The sequence below is a fragment of the Notamacropus eugenii genome, chromosome 1, assembly GCF_028372415.1.
Source record: "Notamacropus eugenii isolate mMacEug1 chromosome 1, mMacEug1.pri_v2, whole genome shotgun sequence".
NCBI lineage: Eukaryota > Metazoa > Chordata > Mammalia > Diprotodontia > Macropodidae > Notamacropus > Notamacropus eugenii.
This window is the reverse complement of record NC_092872.1, coordinates 433,109,362-433,136,034: the sequence shown is the minus strand read 5'-3', so window position 1 is coordinate 433,136,034 and position 26,673 is coordinate 433,109,362. Positions and strand designations below refer to the sequence as shown.

Genomic DNA, 26,673 nt, shown 5'->3' with positions numbered 1-26,673 from the left:
TGGCCTCTGTATGACTACAACTTTACTTAATACACCCAACTCCCCATCATCCAGAGGAATTTTTCCCACTTTGTAGATTTTTCCAGGATAAGGAGTTCCTTCCAAACTGACTGCTATTTTTTTATTCTAACAGCTTCATCCTCTACCACACACACCTCCAACAGCAGCACAGTCTACTTATGCTTAATCACAGAATTGTAATTTTTAGAGCTAGTTCAGCTTCTTCTATCTCATCCACTTGGAAGGAACCTTAGAATACAGAACAAACTGTCAAAGCTGGAAGGACTTTTGCCTTAGAATGTGAGAGCAGAAAAGAACTCGCTAGTCCAATCCTGTCCTTTTACAGATGGGAAAACTGAGGCTGGAGAGACAAAGTGAATCTAGGAGACAAAAGTCAACTAGAAAGTCAGTGACAGCCAGGAATAGAAACTTGACCTTTCCCTTCTCCCATCTCCTCTCCTTCCCATATCTCATCCCTCTAATTTCTATAACATTTGTATGACAGAGCTTTCCAGAACACTTTCACTCACGAGAGAAAAAAAAGTAGGTTGTCATCTCCATTTTAAAGATGGGGAGACTGAGGCTCAGACAACTGAAGTGATCTGTCCATGACCACTCAGCAATCCAGGCCAGCTCTCTTGTCTATTCTAAACTATGTTGGTTGTCCCCCAGTGACCCAACCCTGGTATCTCTTCATTTCATTCCAGCTGGATCCCTTTTGGGCCTCCTCTGTTATCTTCATTGGCTGAGCATGGGACTCAGTCTCTGACCCCGTTGTTGGCTTCCTGGTGAGCAGGAGCCCCCAGAGAAAGTGTAGCAAACTGATTCCATGGTGAGTGAACTGGGTCCTGTGGATTGGGAAAAGCAGGATTTCAGGTCCTTCCCTGCAAAGACTGAGTCATTCAGCAAACATTTATTAAGCACCAACCATGTGGGAGGACACTAAGCAGGCCCTTAGTTGATATAAAAATTTTAGATGAGATTTACGCCCTGTCTAAGAGGGATTAAAAATAAACATAATAAGACATGTTAAGTGAGTTAGAAAGGATCTCGACATATTGCTACAATTATTGACCAGAAGGATTAGGGAGGACTTCTCACAAGAGCTGGCATTTGAGTTGGGATTTAAAGGAAAAAGAAAAATTAAGTAGGCAAAGTGGAAAAGGAGCATATTCTAAGCAGAATGGAAACCCAAACAAAGGTTGAAGAGCAGAGGGTGTATATAGGGGCAGAGAGTTCAGCTGGGACATAGAGTGTGGTTAAGGGAATGCTATGAGATAACACATAATGATAGGGTGTGGAATCAATTTGTGGAAGGCCTTGAATGCCAGGCAAATGAGTTTGAACTTACATCTTTGAATACCAGGCAAAGGAGTTTGAGCTTTAATCAGTAAACAGAAGAAAAACAGTAAAGGATTTTGAGTTCAGTTTTGACACTATTTCAAAAAACTCAATTAAACAAACATTTATTAAATGCCTATGTTCAAGTTCCTGTCCTAGGTGATGGGACTACAAAGCAAAGACTGAACATAGCACCTTTCCTCAAGATGCTTATATTCTTTTTGGAGGATGTAACATGGAAGCAGATATATAAATACAAGATGAATTAAGGCGGGAGAACATTTTACAGTTAGTGTGATCAGGAAAGTGTGATCCATGAGTTGAGTCATGAAAAAGGCTAAGGATTCTAAGAGGCAGAGGTGAGGATGGAAGACCAGCTTGTGCCGTGGTTGGGGATGAGGAGATGGCGTGTCACATTCAGAGGTCCTCCTAATTGAGGTGTGTAATCAAGGATGCCTTCTCTGGGCTGGACCCAGGTTACTCTTCAACCACAGGAGAGAGACTCAAACTTTCCCCAGAATAAGCCATTTCACCGAACAGGGACATGGCAGGCTGAAGCTGCATGCTTAAATTGGGCCCCTTTTGTCCCTTCATATTCTTGATTGATTCACTTTGGCTTAGGAGTCAGGAGAAATGAGTTCTCATCATTACTTTATTCCTTGATTCAATTAATATTTATTAATCATCTGCCATAGGCCAAACACACCAGGGTTCTAAGAGATGATACAGGTTTACATAGGACACAGGGTCATTACAGCTTCAAGAAGGATAAATACAGCAGTACGGTTTCACTAGAACCCAGGGTATAGGTAGGGAAGGACTGTGAGATAAGTCCAGAGAGTATTACATGATAACTGCATTGGAAAGGTACAAAGCAAAGTGTATCGTGAGGTCTGAAAAGAAAGCCTATTCCTGATTAAAGAGATCAAAGAAGATTTCATGGAAGTGGTAGTATTTGAAGTGGACTTAAATTGAAACTGGGCCTCAGTTTCCCTCTCTATAAATTGAGGCACCTAGGTGGTATAGTTGCTAGAATTCTGAACTTAGAGTCACCAAAATCTGAATTCAAATTCTGTCTCAGTCACTTGTTAGCTGTGGACCCCGGGCAAGTCGCTTAACTTTTCTCAGTTTCCTCATTTGTAAAATAGGAATAATTATGGTAGCTACTTAATAGGGTTATTGTGGTGATCAAATGAGATAATATATTTTAAAGTGCTACATAATACTAGCTATTATTAATAATGAGGGGGTTAAACTAAATGAGCTTTGAGATCCCTACCAGGTCAGATAGCCTTTCTTTGGGTCTCAGTTTTCTGGCCTGTAAATTGGGGATAATAATCCTGCTCACCTTGAAGGACTGTTGTGAGGAACACAATAGTCAGAGCATTTTAAAACCACAGAAATGTAAGTGTAAGTTAAAATCCCAGTGGGGTTTTCATGAAGGGTATGTTTCTGGCCAAATTCCAAGAGATGTTCTAATATTAGAACTCTCAAAGTCCCCTGACCAAGGATAGCATCTTCATAAAGCCAGCTCTGGACCTGAGGAGCTTTGTGCTCAAAGTTGTGGCATCTGGGGCAGGCTGCTTCCCTCCTCTGAACTTCAGCTGCCTCACCTACAGTCAGTCAGCATTTATTCCCCACTTTCTAGGTGCCAGGCATTGTGCTAAGCACTGGAGATACAAAAAGAGGCAAAAGACATTCCTTGTCCTCAAGGAGCTCACAATCTAATGATTGTAAGATTCAGAGCTTGGAGCACAGTCTAGTGCTAAGATTGTAATCATAATTACAAAACGAGGATAACTGTGTCTTATCTGCCCCTAAGGCAGGGACCTGGACCCATAACCTCTTGTCTCTTCTAGCTTTAAGGACGATGATCTGGAACATTCAAGTCTTGTTTAGGGGGCGCAGAGGGGTAGGGGGCTTGTACACAGCATTTGGAAGAATGCCTGAGAGGCAGCTCTTCTGGTTTTGCCCATCCAAAGTTCTCAGAAATGTCAAATTTTATATTTCTAATTTATTATGGACAGGATGCTAATGTTACTTGGATCTCGCAGTTTATGAGCTCCCTTCAGGGATTCAGGAGTGAGAGTGGTGGAAATCTCCAGAAGTTGGTGTGTTTTAGTAAATCCCAGACAATGGAATACTTTGTAGTGACTTATTTTTTTTAAATCCTTAAATTGAAGAAAATTTCAGTTATTTGAGCTGCCATTTAGTTGGATTCTAGTTAAATGAGGTACCAGGCTGTGTCCCCAAAACACCCACTCATTCTACGATGAACAAATGGAAGTCAGTTGTATCATCAGATTTCCTCCCACTTCAGATCACAGAACACAGTGTAAGAACCAGGAGATCCCTTAGAACATAGAATGATATAGCTGATAGGGACCTTGAAATATAAAACATAGACTGTCAGACCTGGAAGGGACCTTAGATAGTAGAATATGTGCGATGAGAGGTATCTTAGAAATCATCCAACTTCTTCTTTTAAATCAAATAAAAACAACAAATCAACAAAATTAAATAGCTACTGTGTGTAAAGGATTGTACTAAGTGCTAGGAGAAGTATGTTTTACAGAGGATGAGAATGAGGCTCAGAGAGGAGAAATGATTTGTCCAGGGTCACACAGCAAGTTATTTTCTGTGCCAGGACAAGAACTTAGGTCTCTTGCTCCTGGTGTGGGGTTCTGAACATGACCTCTGTGCCTTGCCTCATGGGGCGCCCCCCCCATTCTTTCTCTGTTTCATAGGGTTTGGGGCTCTACCCCCTTTGCCATCTTGCTCTACTGCCTCCTCTGGTTCACCCCCTCTGACACCCTACCCACCTCCTGGAAGTTCTTCTGGTACCTGACCACCTACTGTTTCTTCCAGACATGTCTGAGTGTAAGGTAGTTCCAAGAGCTCTAGGGCTTGGGCATCACTTGGGATCTTGGGGATGCAAAATTTGGACTAAAGTATGAACTGGGGCTGGGGTGGAGAGAGGGAGAGGGAGATTCAGAGCACGGAGTATGATAGTCTTCGTTCTAAGAGCACCATAATGGATGCAAGAGTGAGAGTCAGGAGGTCTAGATTCCAGTCCCATTTCTGCCACTGATTTACTATGTGACCTTGAACAAGTCACTTACACTTTTTGGGACCCGGGTCCCTTCATCTATAATCAGTCAATCAAGAGACATTTATTAAATCACCTGCCATGTGCTAGATGCTGGGGATTCAAAGAAAACATACAACAATTTCTGTCCTGAAGGAATTTACATTCTATCTGGAGAAACAACATGTGCATATATGTTTTAACCAGATAAATATAAAAAAGTAAACTACAGGGTGATTTTGGAGGGGAGGTGCTAGCAGCTAGGGGAATCAAGAATGATCTTATATAAGGGGTGACACATGAAGGAATTTTAAGAGGCAGAGGTGAAGAGAGAGTATATTCCAGATATGAGGGGCCAGGCTAGGAGAAGGCAAGGACACAGAGCTGGAATGTGGTGTGTGAAGGAACAGCAAGACTGGACCAAAGAGGAACTGAAGGGGAGTAATTGTAATAAGCCTGGGTTGGAGCCAGATTGTAAAGGACTTCAAGTGTCAAACAGAGGAATTTGTTTTTGATCCTAGAGGAAACTGGGAACCTCTGGAGTTTCTTAAGCAGGAAACCAACATGGTCAGACCTGTGCTTCCAGATTCTCACTTTGGCAGCTGTGTTAGAGGGTGGATTGGAGATGAGAGAGATGGGACAGGGAGACCAATGAGGAAGCTATTGCAACAGATTGAGCAAAAGATAATGAGGGCATGTCTTCAGGTGGTGACCATATGACTGACGAGAAGGGGTCAGACAAGTAATGTTGTAGATGTAGAACTGAAAAGACTTGGTAACTGATTAGATATGTGAGTCCAAGAGACCCACAAGAGAACCCAAGGAATGCCTCAGTGGGCCTGGAAGGACTGTGGTACCCTGGACAGAAGGCATGAAAATTTAGAACAGAGGTGTGTTTGGGAGAGAAAAAATAATGAGTTCCATTCTGGATATGTTGAGTTTGAAATAGCTATGGGACATTTCAGTTTGAAATGTCCCAAAGGCAGTTAGCGATGTAGGACTGGAGCCCAGACAGAATCCAAAGTTGGATATGTAGAAGTGAAAGCCATTTATATAAAGATGATAATTAAATTATGGTAGTTGAGGAGGCCCCCAGAAATGTAGTAAGAAGAGAAAAGCACCCAAAACAGAGTTTTGGAGAATATTCATCATTGGATGGATGATGGGTGGATGATGGATGGATGGATAGTTAGACGGATGATCCAGGAATAGAGACTAAGGAGACTTCAGATGGATGGGAGAACCAAGTGTCACAAAAAAAAATCATATGTATCCTAAAGGAGAGGGTCAAATGTTACAGAGGTCACGAAGGATGGAAGATTTTAATTAGATGGTATCTAAGGTTCCTTCCAGCTCCACCATTCTGAGATAAAGGGCAGATTTTTAAGTGAAGGGAGGCAAGATGAGGATGGGAAAGTGGAGAGGAAAAGGCCATTGGGACAAAAAGCAAAATGAGCAAACTACTACTGGCTAATGGAGTTGTCTGTGCTCATTAACTGTATGTACACTAGCAATCTGGGGTCCTCTCTTGGCAGAGCATCCCAACAAGAATCAGGAAGCACATCTGTTTTGTGTCCAGAAGTGTTTATTACTACCTGTGTGCTGTGGGCCCCAGGGGAAGGGGAACGGTGCAAAGGGCATATGGCAGAGTTACAAGACCTTAGTACCCATGGGACCTTGCCTCTGCAGTGCTACCATGTGCCATACACTTCAATGACCATGTTCCTGGGAGGAAGCCAGAGTGACCAAGACTCTGCCACTGCCTACAGTAAGTGTCAAGATCCCCAGAAAGGGGTGGGGGTGCATTTTTCTAGATCTAGGATGGCCCTGGGCATCCCCCAAATACATACTGACTGAGAACCTCACAATGTTCCACCTTTATTATACCTTCTCCCCCAGTGGCCCCACAGACTATAGTGGCTGCCTCTTAAATTTACATAGAATTTTACTGCAACCTTTGTTGAAAAAATCAACAAGCAGATCTCCATTTTTCATCACTGGTACTGAAATCAGGAGAGTTGGGTTCAAATCCATGCTGTCACATTCACTGGCTATGTGACCTTCAATTGTTCTTCCTCTCCCAACCTGTTTTCCCTTCTGTAAAATGGTGATAATGATACTTAAACCACATACCTTCAGAGTCTTTTTGTTCTTGAGCAAATCACTCCATCTTGATAAACCTCTGTTTCCTCATCTGTCAAATGGTGTAGGATGCTGTTCGTCCTATCTGCCTCCCAGGGTTGTAAGGAATAAGCCGTATAAATCTGAGAACAGTACAGTATTAACTACACATGAAACAACATATCTTTAAAAACTGAGTATTATTCCCTAAATTATATGCATGTAGTAAGGCTAGACACTGCTGCCTTTATTCCCATCCCTTTATAGCCTACCTCTATTCCGAATCATCTGAGAGAAGTCCCAAAGCCAAGTAAACCTAGGACGGCTCCTTACAATTCTCCCAATAGTTATTAAACATGTTTGATTTGAAGCCCTGCTACTTGGAGCATAATAATGGCACTCGTTTACATAGGACTTTAACATTTACACGTGCTACAGACATTATCTAACTTAATCTTATCAACTCCTTGGCATGGTCATGACCATTATCCTCATTTTACAAGGAAAAACAGAGGCCCAGAGAGGTTAAGTGTTCTTCCTAGGGTCATGGGCCACACGGTTAGATTTGTGCTTTAGGAAAATCACTTTGTTAACTAAATGAAGGAGTGGGGAGAAGCTTGTGGCAGGCAAACCAGCCAGCTGGCTATCATGATGGTCCAGGCATGAGGAATGAGGGCCTGTGCTAAGATGATGGAAGTGTCAGAGGAAAGGGGAGAGTGGCACATACAAGAGATGTCACAAAAATAAAATCAATAGGCCTTAACAACAGATTGGAAATGGAGGGTGGGGATGTTAGAGGTAATGAGAAGTCATGGATGACACCTAGGTTGTGAGCCTTGGTGATTTGAGAGGATGGTGGTACTGATGAGGTTAATGGTGAGGGGAACCCCAAAATACCGACGGTCCGGGTCGTGCGCGAATGAATTCGACTCAAGCCTTCTTAAAGCCAAAGAAAACAAAGTTATTAAGGATTCTTCTAATTGGGTTGCCTCTTAAGGAGCCTAAGCTTTTGTAACGCTTGTATTCACAAGCAGGCCAGACACAATCCCAGCTAGACAGTCTGAGCTGGATTGCATCTGAGCGCCTTCATGGAGGCAAGGTGGGACTTAAATACAGAAAAGAGTATAAGAGGGATCTGGGGGGGGGGGGTGGGTCTGGTAGTCCAGGGTGATGGGAGGAGGGGTTTAGGAAGGGTCCAGAGGAGAAGTCCAAGGAGGGTCAAAGACTGGAAACACCTGGAGGCTATCAGGAGATAGACAATGGAGGGTTTGAGTGGGAAACAGGTAGGGCAATCAAGGGATAACAGACAATGATCACAGATTTGTGTATGAAAGGCCAGATTCTGTGAGGAGATACAGGAAGAGATCAATTTGAGTATGAAAAGCCAGGTTAGTGAGGAAATTCCAGGGGAGTTCAAGGAAGTTCCCAGAGACTGAACCTCATCATTCCCCCCTCACACAGATTGAACCCAAATTCTTTTGGGGTAAGGGGCGAAGGTCTCAGTTTCTGAAACTTCTTCCTGCTGGCAAGGGGCGTAGAGCTGTCCCTGCCTCGATGGGTCCTGTTCAAGGGGTCAGACTTCAGAATCTGGGTGGTGCCGGGTCCAGTGGGCTGGAGACCTAGGATTCAGACAGCCTGGGCTGTCATCTGGAAGTTGATGGCTTGCACTCTGGAAAAGAGAAACCTGGCAAAGAGGTTAGGCAAACACACACCAAACAGGTACAAAAGGAGTATAAAGAAAAGACAACTTCCCTGGCATAAAAGATAATTTCTCTGGAGAGAATTAAAGATGACTGTGGCAAGGCCAAAACATAGAAGGGCATGTTTGATAGGGGAATTTTTTGCTGTTAGATATCCCCTTTCTTTCCAAATTGCTCCATAGGTATGTAGAACAAGGAAAGCATATTTTGAGTAAATAAAAACATCAACTGGCCTGGGATCAGGTTCTAAGGAGTGTGTTAAGACTTCCAGAGCCTGTCCTCTCCTTTCATCAATGTACAGAGTGAAAGGTTTTCCCAGATTGGGTAGGTCTAGTGTTGAGGTGGTGGTCAAATTAGTTTTCAGAGTCTCAAAAACTTTAGCCTGGTCTGAGTCAATGCCCTGAGGAGGGTCATAAAGGGGTTTAGCAATAAAACCAAAATTAGGAATCCAGAGTCTACAAAATGCAGTCATTTCCAAAAACACTTGAACTTGTTTCTTAGTAGCTGGAACAGGGATAGACAGGATTGTCCTTTTTCTCTCAGAGGTTAAGGAGAGAGAGGTGGGTGTGAGTTCATGGCCCAGATACCTTATGGACTGGCATGCTATCTGCACTTTGTTCGAAGAGACCCTATAGCCTCGAATGTCTAAGAAATTAAGGGCTTCCGTGGCAGCAGCCAAAGAACCTGCCTGGGTGGGGCTACAAATAAGAACATCATGCACATACTGAATTAAGCTACTGCCTGCTAGTTTTGGGCGCCTTAAATCCCTTCCCAAAGCCTGGCCAAACAAATGAGGGTTATCTCGAAAGCCTTGGGGCAAAACAGTCCGTGCCAGCCTATATGGACTCGATTCCCCAGGAAAAGTACATTCAAAAGCAAAAATAAATTGTGAGTATTCTCCATTAGCCCTTTTTGTGGGACGGGTTGCAGTGTTGCATGGACATAAACAAGGAACAAGGATTTTATACTTAAGGAATTTTTCAATTAAAGGTGTAGTCCTTCCCAGGTCTCAGGCTTAATCAGATACTGGCTGAGATGGGGGAGCACTTTAGCGTCTGCGAGACTAACAATGGCTGGGGTGGCAGAAGTAGCTCTCTCTGGAATTCCAGGGTCCCAAATATTTGGCCTGACTGTCTCCCACACTCTCAAGCAAACCCGGGAAGATATAGTGAACATCGGCAAAAGGGAGATGGGAGGTTTAACTAGAGAAAATTCACTTCCCAATTTCACCATCAGGTCCCTTCCCAACAAGGGGGCAGGGTCAGAAGAGGGCATAAGGGAGGAGCGTTTAAACAACAGATTCTCAAGCAGGCTGGGGAGGGGATATGTCTGGAGACATTCCTTAGTTTCCCCTTCAATGCCTATGACCTGAGGGGTCAAGGGACAGGTAGAGCCAGAGTGACTGGTTAAAGCAGAGAATTTAGCCATGTTAAAGTGGGTAACCTTACCTTCAGCCTTCGTTTTTGCCCAGGGCTTGGTGAGAGAGGTAGAGAAAGTGGGAGCACTACCAGCACCCAGGTTTTCCTGTCGTTCCAAGTCTTGAGAAGACTGGAGGATGGGGTACTGGGGGGCGGCTCCACCACTTTTCCAACCTTGGGGACAATCCTTCCTCCAGTGTCCCTCCTGGTCACATGGGCACAGTTCCACAGGCATTGGTTCCTGGGGCTCCCTCTTGGGGGGCGCCCTGGAGGGGCACTCCTTGGACCAGTGACCCTCCTTGTGGCAACGAAAGCAGGTTTCCCCACTGCCCAAGTAGCCAGCCTTCCTCCAAGGGGGTGCCCTGGAGGGGTGCTCCCTGGGTCTCTTCCTGGCCAAGGCAGCAGCCAGGAATTGAGTATGCTCCCTGGCCCTGGCCCTTGTCCTTCGTTCTCTTTCCTCTGCTGCAACAAGGTCTCTGTTGTTAAAGACTCCAAAGGCCATCTCCAGTAACTGGGCCTGAGGTGTTTGGGGTTCCATTGGCAATTTCTTCAGTTTCCTCCTCATATCTGGGGCAGACTGATTAATAAAATACATGCTAAGGATCATTGCCCCTTCCACAGAGTCAGGATCCAAATTTGTATGCTTTTTAATAGCTTCTACTAGCTGGTTTTGAAAAAGGGCTGGGTTTTCCTTTTCTTCGTGAGTAATTTCCCTAATTTTTTGAAAATTTACTTGTTTTTGAAATGCAGTTTTTATTTTTTTTTTTATTTTCTCCCCTTTTATCCCCTCCCCCCCCAAACACCAAGCATTCTAATTGCCCCTATGACCAATTTGCTCTCTCTTCTATCATCCCTCACTGCCCTTGTCTCTATCTTCTCTTTTGTCCCGTAGGGGCAGATAGCTTTCTATACCCCTTTACCTGTTTTTCTTATTTCCTAGTGGCAAGAACATTACTCGACAGTTGATCCTAACACTTTGAGTTCCAACTTCTCTTCCTCCCTCCCTCCCCACCCCTTCCCTTTGGAAGGCAAGCAATTCAATATAGGCCATATCTGTGTAGTTTTGCAAATGACTTCCATAATAGTTGTGTTGTATAGGACTAACTATATTTCCCTCCATCCTATCCTGTCCCCCATTACTTCTATTCTCTTTTGATCCTATCCCTCCCCATGAGTGTCGACCTCGAATTGCACTCTCCTCCCCATGCCCTCCCTTCTATCATCCCCCCCACCCTGCTTGTCCCCTTATCCCCCACTTTCCTGTATTGTGAGATAGGTTTTCCTACCAAAATGAGTGTGCACTTTATTCTTTTCTTTAGTGGAATGTGATGAGAGTAGACTTCATGTTTTTCTCTCACCTCCCCTCTTTATCCCTCCACTAATGAGTCTTTTGATTGCCTCTTTTATGAGAGATAACCTGCCCCATTCAATTTCTCCCTTTCTCCTCCCAATATATTTCTCTCTCACTGCTTGATTTCATTTTGTTTTAAAGATATGATCCCATCCTATTCAATTCACTGTGCACTCTGTCTCTATGTATGTGAGCGTGTGTGCATGTGTAATCCCACCCAGTACCCAGATACTGAAATGTTTCAAGAGTTACAAATATTGTCTTTCCATGTAGGAATGTAAACAGTTCAGCTTTAGTAAGTCCCTTATGACTTCACTTTGCTGTTCACCTTTTCATGGTTCTCTTCATTCTTGTGTTTGAAAGTCAAATTTTCTTTTCAGCTCTGGTCTTTTCATCAAGAATACTTGAAAATCCTCTATTTCATTGAAAGACCATTTTTCCCCTGAAGTATTATAGTCAGTTTTGCTGGGTAGGTGATTCTTGGTTTTAGTCCTAGTTCCTTTGACTTCTGGAATATACTGTTCCATGCCCTTCGATCCCTTAATGTAGAGGCTGCTAGATCTTGTGTTATCCTGATTGTATTTCCACAGTACTTGAATTGTTTCTTTCTAGCTGCCTGCAGTATTTTCTCCTTGACCTGGGAACTCTGGAATTTGGCCACAATGTTCCTAGGAGTTTCTCTTTTTGGATCTCTTTCAGGCGGTGTTCTGTGGATTCCTTGAATATTTATTTTGCCCTCTGGTTCTAGAATCTCAGGGCAGTTTTCCTTGATAATTTCATGAAAGATGATGTCTAGGCTCTTCTTTTGATCATGGCTTTCAGGTAGTCCCATAATTTTTAAATTGTCTCTCCTGGATCTATTTTCCAGGTCTGTTGTTTTTCCAATGAGATATTTCATATTATCTTCCATTTTTCCATTCTTCTCTCTTTGTTCTGTGATTTCTTGGTTTTGCATAAAGTCATTAGCCTCCATCTGTGCCATTCTAATTTTGAAAGAACTATTTTCTTCAGTGAGCTTTTGAATCTCCTTTTCCATTTGGCTAATTCTGCTTTTGAAAGCATTCTTCTCCTCATTGGCTTTTTGAACCTCTTTTGCCAATTGAGTTAGGCTAGTTTTCAAGGTGTTAATTTCTTCAACATTTTTTTGGGTCTCCCTTAGCAGGGAGCTGATCTGCTGTTCATGCTTTGACTTCATGTCTCTCATTTCTCTTCCCAGCTTTTCCTCCACCTCTCTAACTTGATTTTCAAAATTCTTTTTGAGCTCTTCCATGGCCTGAGCCCATTGGGTGGGCTGGGACACAGAAGCCTTGATTTCTGTGTCTTTGCCTGATGGTAAGCATTGTTCTTCCTCATCAGAAAGGAAGGGAGGAAATGCCTGTTCGCCAAGAAAGTAACCTTCTATAGTCTTATTTCTTTTCCCTTTTCTGGGCATTTTCCCAGCCAGTGACTTGACCTCTGAATATTTTCCTCACACCCACCTCACCTCCTGATCCTCCCAGCCCGTGTTTGTGGTCTGAGATTCAAATGCTGCTTCCAGCCTCAGGGCTTTTGGCGGGGGCAGGGCTGCTATTCAGTATGAGATTATGATCTGGTGCTGAGATGGGGCAGGGCCACCTCTCAGGCTCAGTTCCCTCAGGGGGTTTATGCGCAGACCTTCCGCAATAGATTCAGATTCAGGCTCCCGCCCGCTTGGGGAGCCCCTGTCTGCAGCCGCCTCTCAGCTTCTACCTCGGGGGGGGGGGGGGGGGGCCTGAATTATGGGGGCACCCCACTCCCCTCTCGACCCGCCAAAGAGACTCTCTCACCCACCCCTGTCACCTGTGGGTGGAGGGACTTGTGCGGCCGCTGGAGATCCCGTCCCTGAAGCCTGCTCGGATCTGTTTCTCTCGGTGCCGCAGCCGTGGCCGCAGCAGGTCTGGGCTGGGCTTTGTGTCTGCAGCGCGACGGACCTTTTGCGAGAGGTTTGCAGATCCCTCTGTGGGTGGAGGGACCTGCGTGGCCGCTGGAGATCCTGTCTGTGAAGCCTGCTCGGATCTTTTCCTCTCGGTGCCGCGGCCGCGGCAGGGCTGCACTCAGCTCCCAGTCCCGGCGCCCAGTCCGCAGCGTGAAGGACCCCCCCGCGAGAGGTTTGCAGGTCTCTCTGGAACAGAAATCTCCCTCGCTCCAATGTTCCGTGGCCTCTGGGTGCGGAATTCGCCGTGAGTTACTTCCCTGTAGCCATTCTATGGGTTGTGGGTTCAGAGCTATGTGTATGTGCGTCTTTCTACTCCGCCATCTTGGCTCCGCCCCCTGAAATGCAGTTTTTAGGCCTTCTATCAGGCAAATTACCATAAAGTCTCTCTTTTCCCTGTCCTCACTCTTTTGGTAGTCCCATCTGGGGTCACTCATGGGAACAGCAGCTGTTCCTGGGGGGTATTTTATGGGATTATTGCTAGCCATACGATCCCCAAACTTTTGGGCATGTTCCCAAATTCTCCCCTTCTCCTCAAAGGTACAACAGACAGAGAAAAGAATATGCAGATCCTTCCAAGAAAGTTCAAACTGTAGGGATATGTCCCTAAAACCCTCAGTGCACCTAGTGGGGTCTTCTGAGTATCTCCCCAGTTTCTCTTTAATCTGGGGGAGATCCGAAAGAGAGAACGGAACACGCATCCTGGTTGTCCCACTGGGTGGGGTAGGTACTTCTCTCAAGGGAAACAGCCCTGACGGCCCAGTGGAGACAGGGGCTTGTGGAGGAAGGTAGGAAGTCCCACTTCTTGTGAGGGAGGGGTTGGGGAATGCCTGCTGAACTGGATTAGGCTGCAGGGCCAGGGGATTTGGCTGGCAAGGGGAAAGATCTGCTGGTGCCTGAGGAAGAGTAGGGATCAAAAGGGGAGATGCCCCAGAGAATGCCACGGGAGCGGAGCCTAAGGCCTGAGTGAATATTGCCCCAGCGAGAGGGGCTGCAGAGGGAGGCACACCAGCAAGGCCCATAGTTGGGGACTGAGGTAGGGTCCCCAAGGAGGGGTGGTGGCACTGTCACCGCCGCAGCCCGGGTTCAATTCCCGGTCAGGGAACCAAAAATGATGAGGTTAATGGTGAGGGGAACCCCAAAATACTGACAGTCCGGGTCATGCTCGAATGAATTCGACTCAAGACTTCTTAAAGCCAAAGAAAACAAAGTTATTAAGGATTCTTCTAATTGGGTTGCCTCTTAAGGAGCCTAAGCTTTTGTAATGCTTGTATTCACAAGCAGGCCAGACACAATCCCAGCTAGACAGTCTGAGCTGGATTGCATCTGAGCGCCTTCATGGAGGCAAGGTGGGACTTAAATACAGAAAAGAGTATAAGAGGGATCTGGGGGGGGGAGGGGTCTGGTAGTCCAGGGTGATGGGAGGAGGGGTTTAGGAAGGGTCTAGAGGAGAAGTCCAAGGAGGGTCAAAGACTGGAAACACCTGGAGGCTATCAGGAGATAGACAATGGAGGGTTTGGGTGGGAAACAGGTAGGGCAATCAAGGGATAACAGACAATGATCACAGATTTGTGTATGAAAGGCCAGATTCTGTGAGGAGATACAGGAAGAGATCAATTTGAGTATGAAAAGCCAGGTTAAGTGAGGAAATTCCAGGGGAGTTCAAGGAAGTTCCCAGAGTCTGAACCTCATCAGTACCTTTAATAATAACAAGAAAATTTGGAAGGGGAAAAGGTTTTGGGGGAAGGATAACGAGTTCATTTTTGGAAATGGAAAGCCAGTTCAAAAATGTTAATAGAAAGTTGGAGGTGCAAAGAGGACATCAGCAGAGAAATTAGGGCTGGATAAGTAGAGATATAATCAGCATAAAGATGAGAATTGAATCTATGAGGGCTGATGAGATCACCAAGGGAAAAAGTATAGAGGGAGAGGAGAAGCAGGCCCAAGATAAAGTCCTGTGGGACACCCACAGTTAGCAGACATAACCTGGATGAAGATCTGGCAAAGGAAGCTGAGAGGAAACGGTGAGTGAGGTAACAGGAGAACCAGGAGAGAGCAGTGTACTGAAAACCTAGAAAAAAGAGAGCACCAAGGAGAAGAGAGGATCAACATGGTCAAAGGTACAGGGAGGTCCAGAGGGATGAGGATTGAGAAGAGGCTATTGGATTAGGCAGAATGTCGGGAGCTGGAGTGAGAGGAGAGGAAATGGAAGCACCTATTGGGGATGGCATTCTAAAGGAGTTTAGCCACAAAAGGCACAAGACATGTAGGATGATATTTAGTGGGGATGGAAGGATCAAGGGAGTATATTTTGAGCATAGAGGAGACATGGGCATGTTTCTGAGCAGTAGGGAATTAACCAATAATGAAGGAGAAATCAAAGAAAAGTGAGTGGGGATTGTGGTGGGAGCAATATGCTAGAGCAGATAGGAATGCTGATGAGAAAGTCCATAAGCCAAGAGGAGTGAGCCAATAAGTAAATGTTTGTTGGGAATGGAATCACTTGGGCATATGGAGGGATTTGCCTTGACAAGGAAAAGGGGTCACATGAGACAGAGGAGAGGCATCTGAGTGATTTGAGATGAGGAGAAAAGAGGGAGTTCTCAGTTAATGGTCTCAGTTTTTTCAGTAAAATATGAGACAAGGCTCTCAGCTGAAGGGGTAAAGTTTATGAAGGAATGAAAAGGTTTTTTTTAAGAGCCTGCTATGGAGAGTAGGCTAGTCAGTTAATTAGGAAGGTACACAAGGATTGCCTTGCAGCAGTGAGGGTCCAGTTGAGGTTATATAATGTAAATTAGTAGTGAACCCAATCAGCATGTTTTCATAATTCTCTCCAGCTTTGTTTAGCGGCACATGGTAGGAATGATTTAAGGTTCAGATTTGGCAGGGCACAGTTGACAATATAAGGGTATGATTAACTTCAGAAAAAAAGTGTATAATTAAACTGGTTCACCAAGAGTTCAAGATGGGAAAGGGAGGGAAATATAGGTAGTGCAGGAATGATAGCCTGAGAGAGAACTGAGGAGTTAGGGGATGGACAGTCATAGTATGAATGAAGAGTAAGGTTTGGGGTAGTAAGGGAGAGGGAGAGATGGAGTGACAATAGATTGTGATCAGATGAGAGAATTCCAGAGTTCATGAAGATAGTGGTGGTGCATTTGTGGGTGATCAAAGGTCTGGCCATCTTTGTGTGTGGCTGAGATGGGGTGGAGGAGGTGGTCATGGGAAATGAGTAACCTGAGGGACTCTAAGGGTAGGGTATTTATAGTATGAGGGCAGGAGCTGGGGAGGAGGGAAAGACTATGAGCCAAGCACTGAACTCATTGAGAAAGGAAGGGGAATGTCCTTGAGTTCTGTAGACAACAGAATCTGAAGTCAAATTTGAACTCAGATCTTCCTGACTCCAAGCCAAATACTCTTTCCACTGTGCCACCCAGCTGCCTAGAATGAGAATATTGGCTTCTGCCCCACTTAGGGACTACTACGAATAAGAATTATAGACTTAGAGAACCTTAGATCTTAAAGGGCCCATCAAGCAGTGTCTAAGCTGGAGAACTTTAGAACATGGAATGTCAGAGCTGGAAAGGACCTAAGAACATAGTAGAGTGGAAAGGTGCCTTAGAATATAGAATAAGCTGTTAGGCACCTCATTTTATGGCTAGAGAAACTGAGGCCCAGAGAGGAAAAAGTTAATTATCCAAGATAACACAAGTAAATGGCAGAGCTGCAATTAGAACTCAGGTCTCCTGACTTCCTGCCCAGGGCTTTTTACATTAGATGAAATAGATTCTATAAAGTAATAGAGTTCATGAGCCTGTTCCAAGTCTCTTGTATTTTTTGCAGAGGTGTCTGTAGGTAAAGGGACTTATATGTAGCCTGTGAGTCTGTGGATAGAATCAAGTGGGATAAGATAAGATTTTAGGATGAGAGCAAGGCCCCCACATGTCCCAGGCCCACGTGTAGATTCTTTGAGTGGGAGCCTGAGTCACAGAAGACTCCTGGAGCACAGCAGTGACTCACAGCTACCTCACCTGAGCCAGGAGCCGTACAGCCCCCAGAGAGTTGAGGGTGAGTCATGGAAGCCCACACACTCCACAGATCCCAGCTGTCTGGTGGCTTGGCAATGTCATCCCCACACCCCACCTCCAACCCAGAGCCACCAGCCGCTCCTTTGAGCCTCATCCCTCACCCACACCACAGCCTGCACTGTATTTACAGCACCATGATGTCAGAGCTGAGAGAGGCCTTAGAACACATAATGTCAGAACTGGAAGGGACCTTAGAATTTGAAATTTCAGGGCTGAGAGAGCCCTTCAAACATAGAATTGTCAGAATTGGAAGTGACCATAGTGCATAGAATGTCAGAGCTAGGATGACCCTTAGAACACAGAATATTAGAACTGGGAGGAACCTTAGAACACAGAATGTCAGAGCTGGGAGGATCAGTGCAGGACATTATCTATAAAATGAAGAGTTTGGCCTACATAGTCTCTCTCCAGCTCTGGCATCCTAAGAACATTCCTTCATTAATTTAAAGTCGAGCAGAGTTTCCTAAGCCTCCATTTCATGCAGAGGGGGGAGACTATGGGTATGAAACATAGCATATGCAGCATGACTCTTTTTCAGTCTTTGTTACAGGGCAACGGTTCCCTGATTAGGGAATAGAAGAGGCCTGTTTGGAAATAGAGTGATATAAAACCAAAAGATAGCAATATTTTGTCTTAAAAGAGAGAGGGTTTACTGGAGCACTTAGAAGTCAAATGACCTCCCCAGACTCATGTAGTCAGTCTGTGTCAGGTAGGATTTGAACCCACATCTTCCTTCTAAGACAACTCTCCATCCATCATGCCTCCATAATCACCATATAATACCTTATCTTATAATAATAGCACATTTTTATAATGCTTTGCAATTCACAAAACACTGAAATCATGTACCTCCTTTAATCCTCAGGATAACCCTGGAAAAGAGACAGAGCAAGAATTAGCAGCACAGTTTTACAGACTGAAAAAACAACAAAATTGCCAAAAGTCACACAACTGAGTAAGAGGCAGATCCGGTCCTGGACAAGTCTGTGTCCAGTACTGCCTATGCTCTGTACTGTATCAGGGTATCAGGATATGATACCAACCTCCCCTTTGTCACTGAATCACTGTGTGACCTTGGGGTATCACTACATCAGACTTTCTTACATTCTCTCACTGCTCCCTCCTTCCTCTAACCCTACCTGTCACAGCTACCTTTATATATCCATTTTTTGCCATCTTCAGATTCCCAGGTGGCTGCTCCCCCCACCCCTGGGCCAGACTGGCAAGTCTGAGACCTGGTGCTTCTGCCAGAGCCCACTTATTTCATCTGTTCTACCCTCCCTCGAGGATGCTCTGAAAGCTTTGGTCATAAGGGAATAGGGCGGCAGTCCTTGTTTTTCTCTCTCATTTGGAAAGTAGGAGTTAGATGATATTATGACAAAGGTCAAGCAGAAGGTTTAGTAAAGGTCCTAAGGCTGGGGCTCACTCACTTAGAAGGGAGTAAGGGAAGATTTGCTTAAATGGGACTAAGTTAGGGGACTGATGAACCAAGGAAGCTCCATTTGGGGCCCCATTAACTCTGGTGTCTCTTACCCACAGGGATGGGGATGGAGGTCCTGAGTACTCTCACTGGCACTAGCCTCCAGGGGCTGATTGTGGGCAAATATCATGCCAGCATAACTTTGAGCTGCCAGGGACTCAGTGGATCCCTGTCTAATGAAACCATGGGCAACAGCACCTCCCCACTCACTGACACCTTAGAAAACACAGTGAGTACGTTACCTGCCTCCCGACAATGAGGAGATGAACTCAAGAGTATAGAATGAGACATATTTTCAGGCACTGCCGATGTGGGAATGTGTTTTGCTTGACTATGCCTTTTTGATATAAAAGTTCTGTTTTTCTTTCACTGTTTTCATGTTAAGGGAGGAGAGGGGGCTAATGTAGAGGTAAGCAGTATCGTTGCCAAAATGAAAAAAAAAGAAAAAGAAAAGTAATTTAAAAAAGGTCCATGGAAGCATTTATTTTAATGCACAGAAAAGAACAGAAGGAAGGTGAGTAAGAAGGCCAGGCAGGCAGGGTAGCTTTGAAAATAACACAGGGAATTTGTTTTATACTTGGAAGCCATCTGTGGTACAGATTCACGACTGCATGTGTATCTTCTTTTTCTGTTCTGATTCGTCCTTGGAAATGTTCATCTTATTTGGCGTTGGCTAAATTCAAAATTTAAAGAAACCTCCAGAACCCAAACCCACAGAGTCATCAGCAAGAGCTGGCCAGTTTCTCCCCTTCTGCTCTTCTGATGGCTGACAGCCAGACATCGGCCCAGGGCCTGGGAGACTGAGGGATTCTGGATTTCCCCGTTTTGTGCCCAGCTTCGTACTTCATCATAACACAGGAGACTCACCAGAGGAGAGCAGGCTCAGTCTCTGCGCTGGAGACAGCTCACTTTCTAGCTAGGGAAGTAATATGCACACCGGGCTGTGTGACCTGAGGCAAGTTATTTAGCCTCTGTTTGCCTCAGTTGTCTCATCTTTAAAATGGAAATAATAATAGCACCTGCTTCTCCGGGTTGTCCTGAGGAGCAAAAGAAATAATAATTGTTAAGTCCCTAACACAGTGTTTGGCACGTAAATCTTAGCTAGTATCGTTATTATTTTTATTCATTGGAGAATAATTAAAGAAGCTGAGTATGGGTGAGGGGGAAGGTAGAAAGAATATTGGGCCAAGGGTCAGAAGACCTGGATGTGAGTCCAGAGCTCATCCCATCTCCCTGTGCTAGGGAAAATTCCTTATCCATTCTGAACCTGTTTCCTCATTTATAAAATAGATCTAAATCTATAAAAGTTTGTGATAAATACAGATAAGATCCCTTCTAGTTTCGCATTCTTCCTTCTCAGAGCCCTTCTGCCTCCGGTGCTCTGTGTTCTAAGAACACTTCCACTTCTCAAGTTCTGTGTTTTGTTTTCCAGTTCTGGTTTTCTACACGCTATGTTCCGAGGCATCTCTGCTGGAGGTTCTGTATTCCAAAGATCCTTATAGTTTGGACATTCCATGTTCTGTCATTATTTCAAGGTGTCTTCCTCTTCTCACTTTTACTGATTCTTTGATGATATTTGGTAGTTAGTATGGTATAGACTAGTACAAGTATTCCCATTTTATAGATAGAAAAGTGACTTTCACACTGTCATGAACAGGACTCAGGTCTTTGGATTTCAGATTTTAGGTTCCCTGCCAGTCCTGGGCTTCTCAGGGAAAGCTTTTTATCAGAGGTCAGATTGGATCTGTCCATTGAAAGATTAGATAAGATAGGTGGATTGCTGAGAAGGGAGAAATGGTGGGGTTTGGTGATCAGGGAAGGCTATATTTGAAGCAGTGTTACATGAAGAGCCTTGCAGGATAGATAGGATTATAAAGATGACAATGGAGATGGTGGAAAGCACTCCAGGCGGGGGGTACAGCATGAGTAAAAAACGTGAGTTAAGGATAAACCCTGGTGCCTGCAAGAGCAGTGAGGAATGCAAACTGAGAGATGTCTCTCTTTATTCTGTAGTGAATGGCGTATCTGACAGCAGCCATGGTCATTGGGTCCCTCTACTGCTTGTCCTGTGCAGTCCTTGTCCTTGGGGTAAAGGAGCAGCATGGTGAGAACACTGAGGACATCTGGCTGGGCCCAGCTAGAAAGAGCAGAACCTCGGCTGTATGACCCTACACAAGTCATATCCTCTTTTCCTTCTTGGCAAAATGAGGAAGCTGGACTAGATGACCACTAAGTTCCCTTCTATTTCTGACCTCTCTATGATTTTATGAAAACCTAAGTTTCCTGAACCCCAGTCCAGGGTTCTTTCCCCCCATATCTCACTTGACTGCTATATGCCATAGGACATGGGCTTTGGAACACCAGGGGACCTCAAAGTCTCTTCAGATCACTAAACTGGCCTGACAACCCAGGCAAAGTCACAAGATTTGCCCCTTGCTTCTTTGCCTTCCGCACCTTGGTAAATCTCCTTCTCTCTCCAAGCTCCCACTCCTCCAGGCTCCTCAAACTGTAGGTTGTCTCTCCTTCAAAAAAGCATGCCCAAGAAAGAATCTTAATTCACTTACGCTGATAGGTAACTAAGAACCATCTAGGGAAGTTTGCATTCTAATAGGAATCAAAACCTTTAACCAAAGAAATAGAAATCCACACATGAGATGCTCCAGTGGACCCTAAAGGCCAAAATGCTTCTTCTTTGAACATAGATGAGCCAAGGGTTCATGAAACCTGCTGGCATTCAGAGCACAGATGCATCAGGGAGCCCCAGGTAATTGAAGCCAGAACCAAACAGGTCCATCCATGGGTATAGAATGTGGGAGAAGTCTGGCCCTGGAACAAAGTCCCAAATCAGGAACTGAGAGGCTAGAACCATGAATCAGCAGAAGACTGGAAGCATTTTGAAGAACCATGTAGGCTAGTGAAGGGGAGTGTTGAGAGGTAGGAGGAAGTCTTGCCCAGAACCCCCTGTCACTATGCCTCTGAGTTCATGGTTTTCTGTAGGGTTTTTTTGCTGAACCCCTAATGCCCCTTGGTCATCTGATAAGGTCTTGTGCAGGAACTGCCCACTTGAGGGAATTTAATGCATTTCAACAAACTTTTATCAAATAGCATTAAAATTGGTGGCATGACATGGGAGATGTTGGCAAAAGGCTGCCCAGTATGGCATGCCCACATAAAAGAAGGCGCTGTGCTCTCTAAGCAAAGCAGAATTGCAGTAGCTCAAAAGAAATGTGAGATACACAGATTTAAAGAATCCACCCCAAATGTTTATGCGGATAGCTTAGTATCGTGGAATAGCATTGGGTTTGGATTCTAAAGAAAATCCCTAGGTTCAAATCCCAGCTTTGCCAATTACTACCTTTGTGACCTTAAATCAAATCACTGATGTGTCTCTGGGACTCAATTCCACATCTTTAAGATGGGGAGTTGGACTAGATTGTCTTTAGAGTCTAACATCTATAAATCCTACCTAGAGTGGAGAGGACTAGAACTTAACCCTAGATCCCAATTCTACTTTACTGTTTGCCCTTCCCACCCCATCCAGGCCACAGCTGGATTTCATGGTACTGTGGTGAGAGAAGCCCAGGAGACCTGAGATCTACTCCTAGCTAAGGCAATAATTCACTTTGTCACCACTAACACATCACTTCTTCTATGAAACAAAGGACTAAACTGAATATTGATAAAAACTAATATTTACATAACAGTTTAAGGTTAATAAAGTACTTTCCTCAAAACAGTCTTGCCAGGTAGTATATTTTCTTCTCTGATTTATAGTTGGGGAAACTGAAGCTCAGAGAGGTAGGATGAAAAGCAGCTACAAATGTCAGAGATGGGCATTGATGCCAAGTCCAAATACTATGCCCTTTTTGCTACATGATATTGCTACTTCAGTTTCTAAGATCCTTGTCAGAGGCTCCATGAAATCCTTTGAGGAGATCTAGCCAACCCTGTACAATTAGCTTCCTCCATTAGCTCCTCTAGCCCTGGAAGTAATTGGACCTGCCTGAAGACGATCTCCTTTCTCTCCCAGAGATGGCCCAGCGGATCTTCGCCTTCTTTTGTACCCATGCTGCTGGGCTTGCTGGGAGCTTCCAGTACTTGGTGCTCATCCTGCTGGAACAAAGTTTTATCATTTGGGGAGAAGCTGGGTGGGCCTAATCCCCCATTTTCTGGATCCCAGCTAGGGATTTCCAGACAGGTCTGGGCTGAGAAGGAAATTCACATGCTCTCAAAAGACCTACTTTCAGTCGTTCCTGGGAGCTCTCTGGAGTGTAATAACAACTGACATTTATATTTCACTTTAAAGTTGTCAAAACACTTTTGGCACGTTAGGGAAGCAGTGCAGTCTTTGAAAGTATACCGGACAATTCAAGTTCATATGGCTACGGGAAAGGTCATACAGCCATCCTGGCTCTCTCATATCTCCAGCAAAAATATAAAAACAGAACAAGACTGAATAATGATCAAGAAATCCAAAAAGAAACTACCCAACCCTGCCCTATACAAAAAGACAGCCTTCCACCAGGGAAACTATCGCTGATTGAATAGACGAGTTAGAAACTTACAAGCACTCTGACCAGACGCATTCCAGGGGCACTTGAATGAATGAGGAAGCATTTATTAAGTGCTTACTGTGTGCAAAGCATGAGGAATACAAATCTAATAGTAAGATAGCCCTTCTATCTAAAGCCTGTAGCACTCTACTCAGGAGGCAAGAAGCCTAAAATGACTACCTGCAAAAGCATAAAGTGCCTCTGAATCCTGCATCACTGTAACTGTGGATCAGGGACACAAGCAGGCAGAACTCTGACTATGATGTGGCAGAAGAAGGGGTGGGTGCAGAAGCCCACTCTAACCAAATATCCCAGAGAGCCCTAAAGTCTGCAGTCCTTTGTACCAGAGGACAGGAAGCCTGGAATGCTTGAACAGAGAAATGCCAAGCGGGTCAGAAACCCACAGACCTCTGACTGTGACTCCCTGAAAAGCTGGAAGTATATAATATCTTATGCAAGATGTTCTAGAGGGTCCTGAAAACCTCTGTACTCTGAACACAGATGATCCTGAAACTTGCCAGTATTCTATGAACAGGCATACTGGGAAAGACAGAAGAAGCTACTAGCCCAGGTAATTGAGGTCAGGATCTAACAGGGCCTTATCATCCCATCTAAGGGTACAGAATGGGGTGGAGTCTTACACAAGACTGAATATAATTATAAAAATGGAGGAGAAAAGTTTTAGTAGAATAGAAAACTTTTAAACATTCCTGATGAAAAGACCAGAGCTGAGTAGATACTTTGAAATGCAAATATAGTAGTCAAGAGAAACCTAGAAAAGTAAGTGTATTTGCATAATTGAAAGGAGCTAAATGGTGATGAAATGCTTATATTCTAATAGAACAGATCGAGACAGGTGTCCTTGCAGAACCCCAGTAGCTTCACTGGGAGTTACATAAAACAGATGGTCTGGAGGTGATTGTGTTGTTTTGATAGTCTTAAGAGAGGGGAAAAAAGGGAGGGAGAAGGGAATATACGACGGAAGAAATGAGGGAAACGGAAATAGAACTTTCTCTTTTTTTATAATTAGGATTCTTAAGAACAATATACAAACATGGAAGAAGGGGATGGGTAAAGTGGGCATCACATGAACTTATACTTATCTAAGTCAGACAAAGGAGAGTTAACCCAACAGAGAGAAATAAGCAAAGACCGGGAGATGTGGGCATGGGAATGCTACTTATGGGAAAAGATAGAGTCAAAGAAGGAATAGCTACATGCAAAAGAAACTTAAACACTGGTGTTCTGATCATATATAGGGGATTAAAAGGAAAGAAAGGAAGGGAAAGAATTAGTTATCAAAGGCTGGCTAAGAAGAAGAAAAGAAAGGTGCAAGTAAGGAAGTGGATCTCTTCAGTTACAGATCATTAGTGTTGATCATATTCCTTCTCTTTCATCACTGTCTTTGTAATGAGGAGTAGGGAGGCAAAGAGAGGGAAAACCATTAGATGATGTGATGAAGAGAAATATATAATTAACAATCATAGCCATAAACATAAATGGGATGATTTCACCCAAAAACTGGAAGTGGGTAGAATAAGGTCAGGAAGCAAAATCCAACAATATGTTTTTTATGCAAAAAAACACTTGAAACATTCACACAGCATTAAAGAAGAGCTGGAGCAAAAGTTAATATGTGCCAGGGCAAAAAAAAAAAAAAAAGCAGGAATAGCAATTATGATCTCGGACAAGACAATAAAAATATACGTGGTTAAAACAGAGAAATTCCATAATGCCTAAAGGCACCATGTACAAATACATAATATCAACACTTAATATATCAGCACTAAATATCATAGCATCTAAGTCCTTGGGTAAAAAGCTAATTAAGCTGCAGGGAGAAATAGCCAGCAAAACTGTAACAGTCAGGGCAATCAATGAAATTATTAAACTTAGATACATCTAACAAAAAAAGAAAACAAGATAGAAGTTAAGAACCTTAATAGAATTTTAGAAAGTATAGATTTCTGGAAATTACTAAATAGGAACAATAGGAAGACATATACTTCTTAATTCTGCATGTCACTCTTACAAAGACTGACCATGTGCCATTATGCTATGGCATAAAAACCTCATAAATTCACAAAAGCAAAAAAATATAAAACATAACATCCATTGATTATAATGCAATAAAATCATAATCAATAAACAGCCTTTCAAGAAAAAATTCAAATTTAAGTGGAGACTAAATTTTTAATGCTAAAGAATCAATGAGTCAAAAAATACCCTAGAAACACTAGATAATTTCATCCAAGAAAATGATGATGAGACAATATACTAAATCTTTTAGGATGCAGCCAAAAAATCATTAAGGGAAACATTTATCTCTACAAGTTTTTTATCAACTAAAGAGGGAAATAACAGATCAAAAAGTTGGGCATACAACTAAAAAGAAAAAGAAACAACTTAAAAAGCAATCAACTCAAACAACCAAAAATTCTGAAAGTAAAAGAAATATTAAGTTGAAAGCAAAAAAACTGAACTGATAAATTTAGTTTTTTAAAAAGCTAATAAAAAGTTAAATATTAGCTAATCTGATTTTTTAAGAGAGAGTAGAAAACCAAATCACACATCAAAAATGAAAAAGAATTCATAACAAATGAAGAGGAAATAATTAGTAACTATTTTATTATATTATTATATTAATTGCCAATAAATTTATCATATTAATTGCCAACAAAATTGATAAATGAAATATAGAAATATTTACAAAAACATAAATATCCAGATTAATAGAACAAGAAGTAGAAACGTTTAGTAGCTCAGTGTCAGTTTTTATAAAGGTTGGACAAGCTATTAATGAACTACCAAAGGGAAAAAAAAACCAGGACCAGATGGATTTAAAAGCAAATTCTATAAACTATTCAAAGAGCAATTTCAATATTGCGTAAACTGTTTGTAAAAATAAGACAAAGAAGGGATCCTACCAAATTCCTTCTAAGATCTTGATCCCTTAGAAAAATGCAAATTAAAGCAACTCTAAGTTTCCACCTCACACCTGTCAGATTTTCAAAGATGACTTAAAAGCAAAGTGACAGTTGTTGAAGAGGAGTAGGAAACCAGGCAGATTAATGTACTGTTTATGGAGCTATGGATTGCTTCAGCCTTCCAAAAAGCAATTTAGAACTAGGCCTCACAAGTCACCAAAATGTCTAAGCCCTTTGACCTAGTAATACCAATACTAGCCATATATCGCAAGGAGATAAAAGAAAGGCGATAATATACGTGTATGTGTGAATGTGTTTATATATTTATATCTCTAGCAGCTCCTTCCATTGTAGCAAAGAACTGGAAACTGGAGCATTGCCTATCAGTTTGGGACTAGGTGGATAAATTATGGTCTTTGACTATAATGGGATATTATTGTGCCCTAAAATACAACAAAAGCAGTGGAATTAGAGAAACTTTGGAAGACTTGTATGAATTAATACAGAATGAAGTGAGTAGATCCAGGAGAACCATTTATACATGATTATAACATTGCAAGGAAAAAAACCACTTTGAAAGATTTAAGAATGATAATCAATAAAAGATCAAATATGAATCAAGAGGGTGAATGACAAACTAACAAGAGAAGTGACG

General features: G+C 43.3%; 1 pseudogene; it reads left to right on the top strand.

The window, feature by feature from the left end:
* The window catches only part of LOC140518134 (sodium-dependent lysophosphatidylcholine symporter 1-like), a 61,629-nt pseudogene that overhangs the window by 19,730 nt on the left and 15,226 nt on the right, over window positions 1-26,673 (top strand).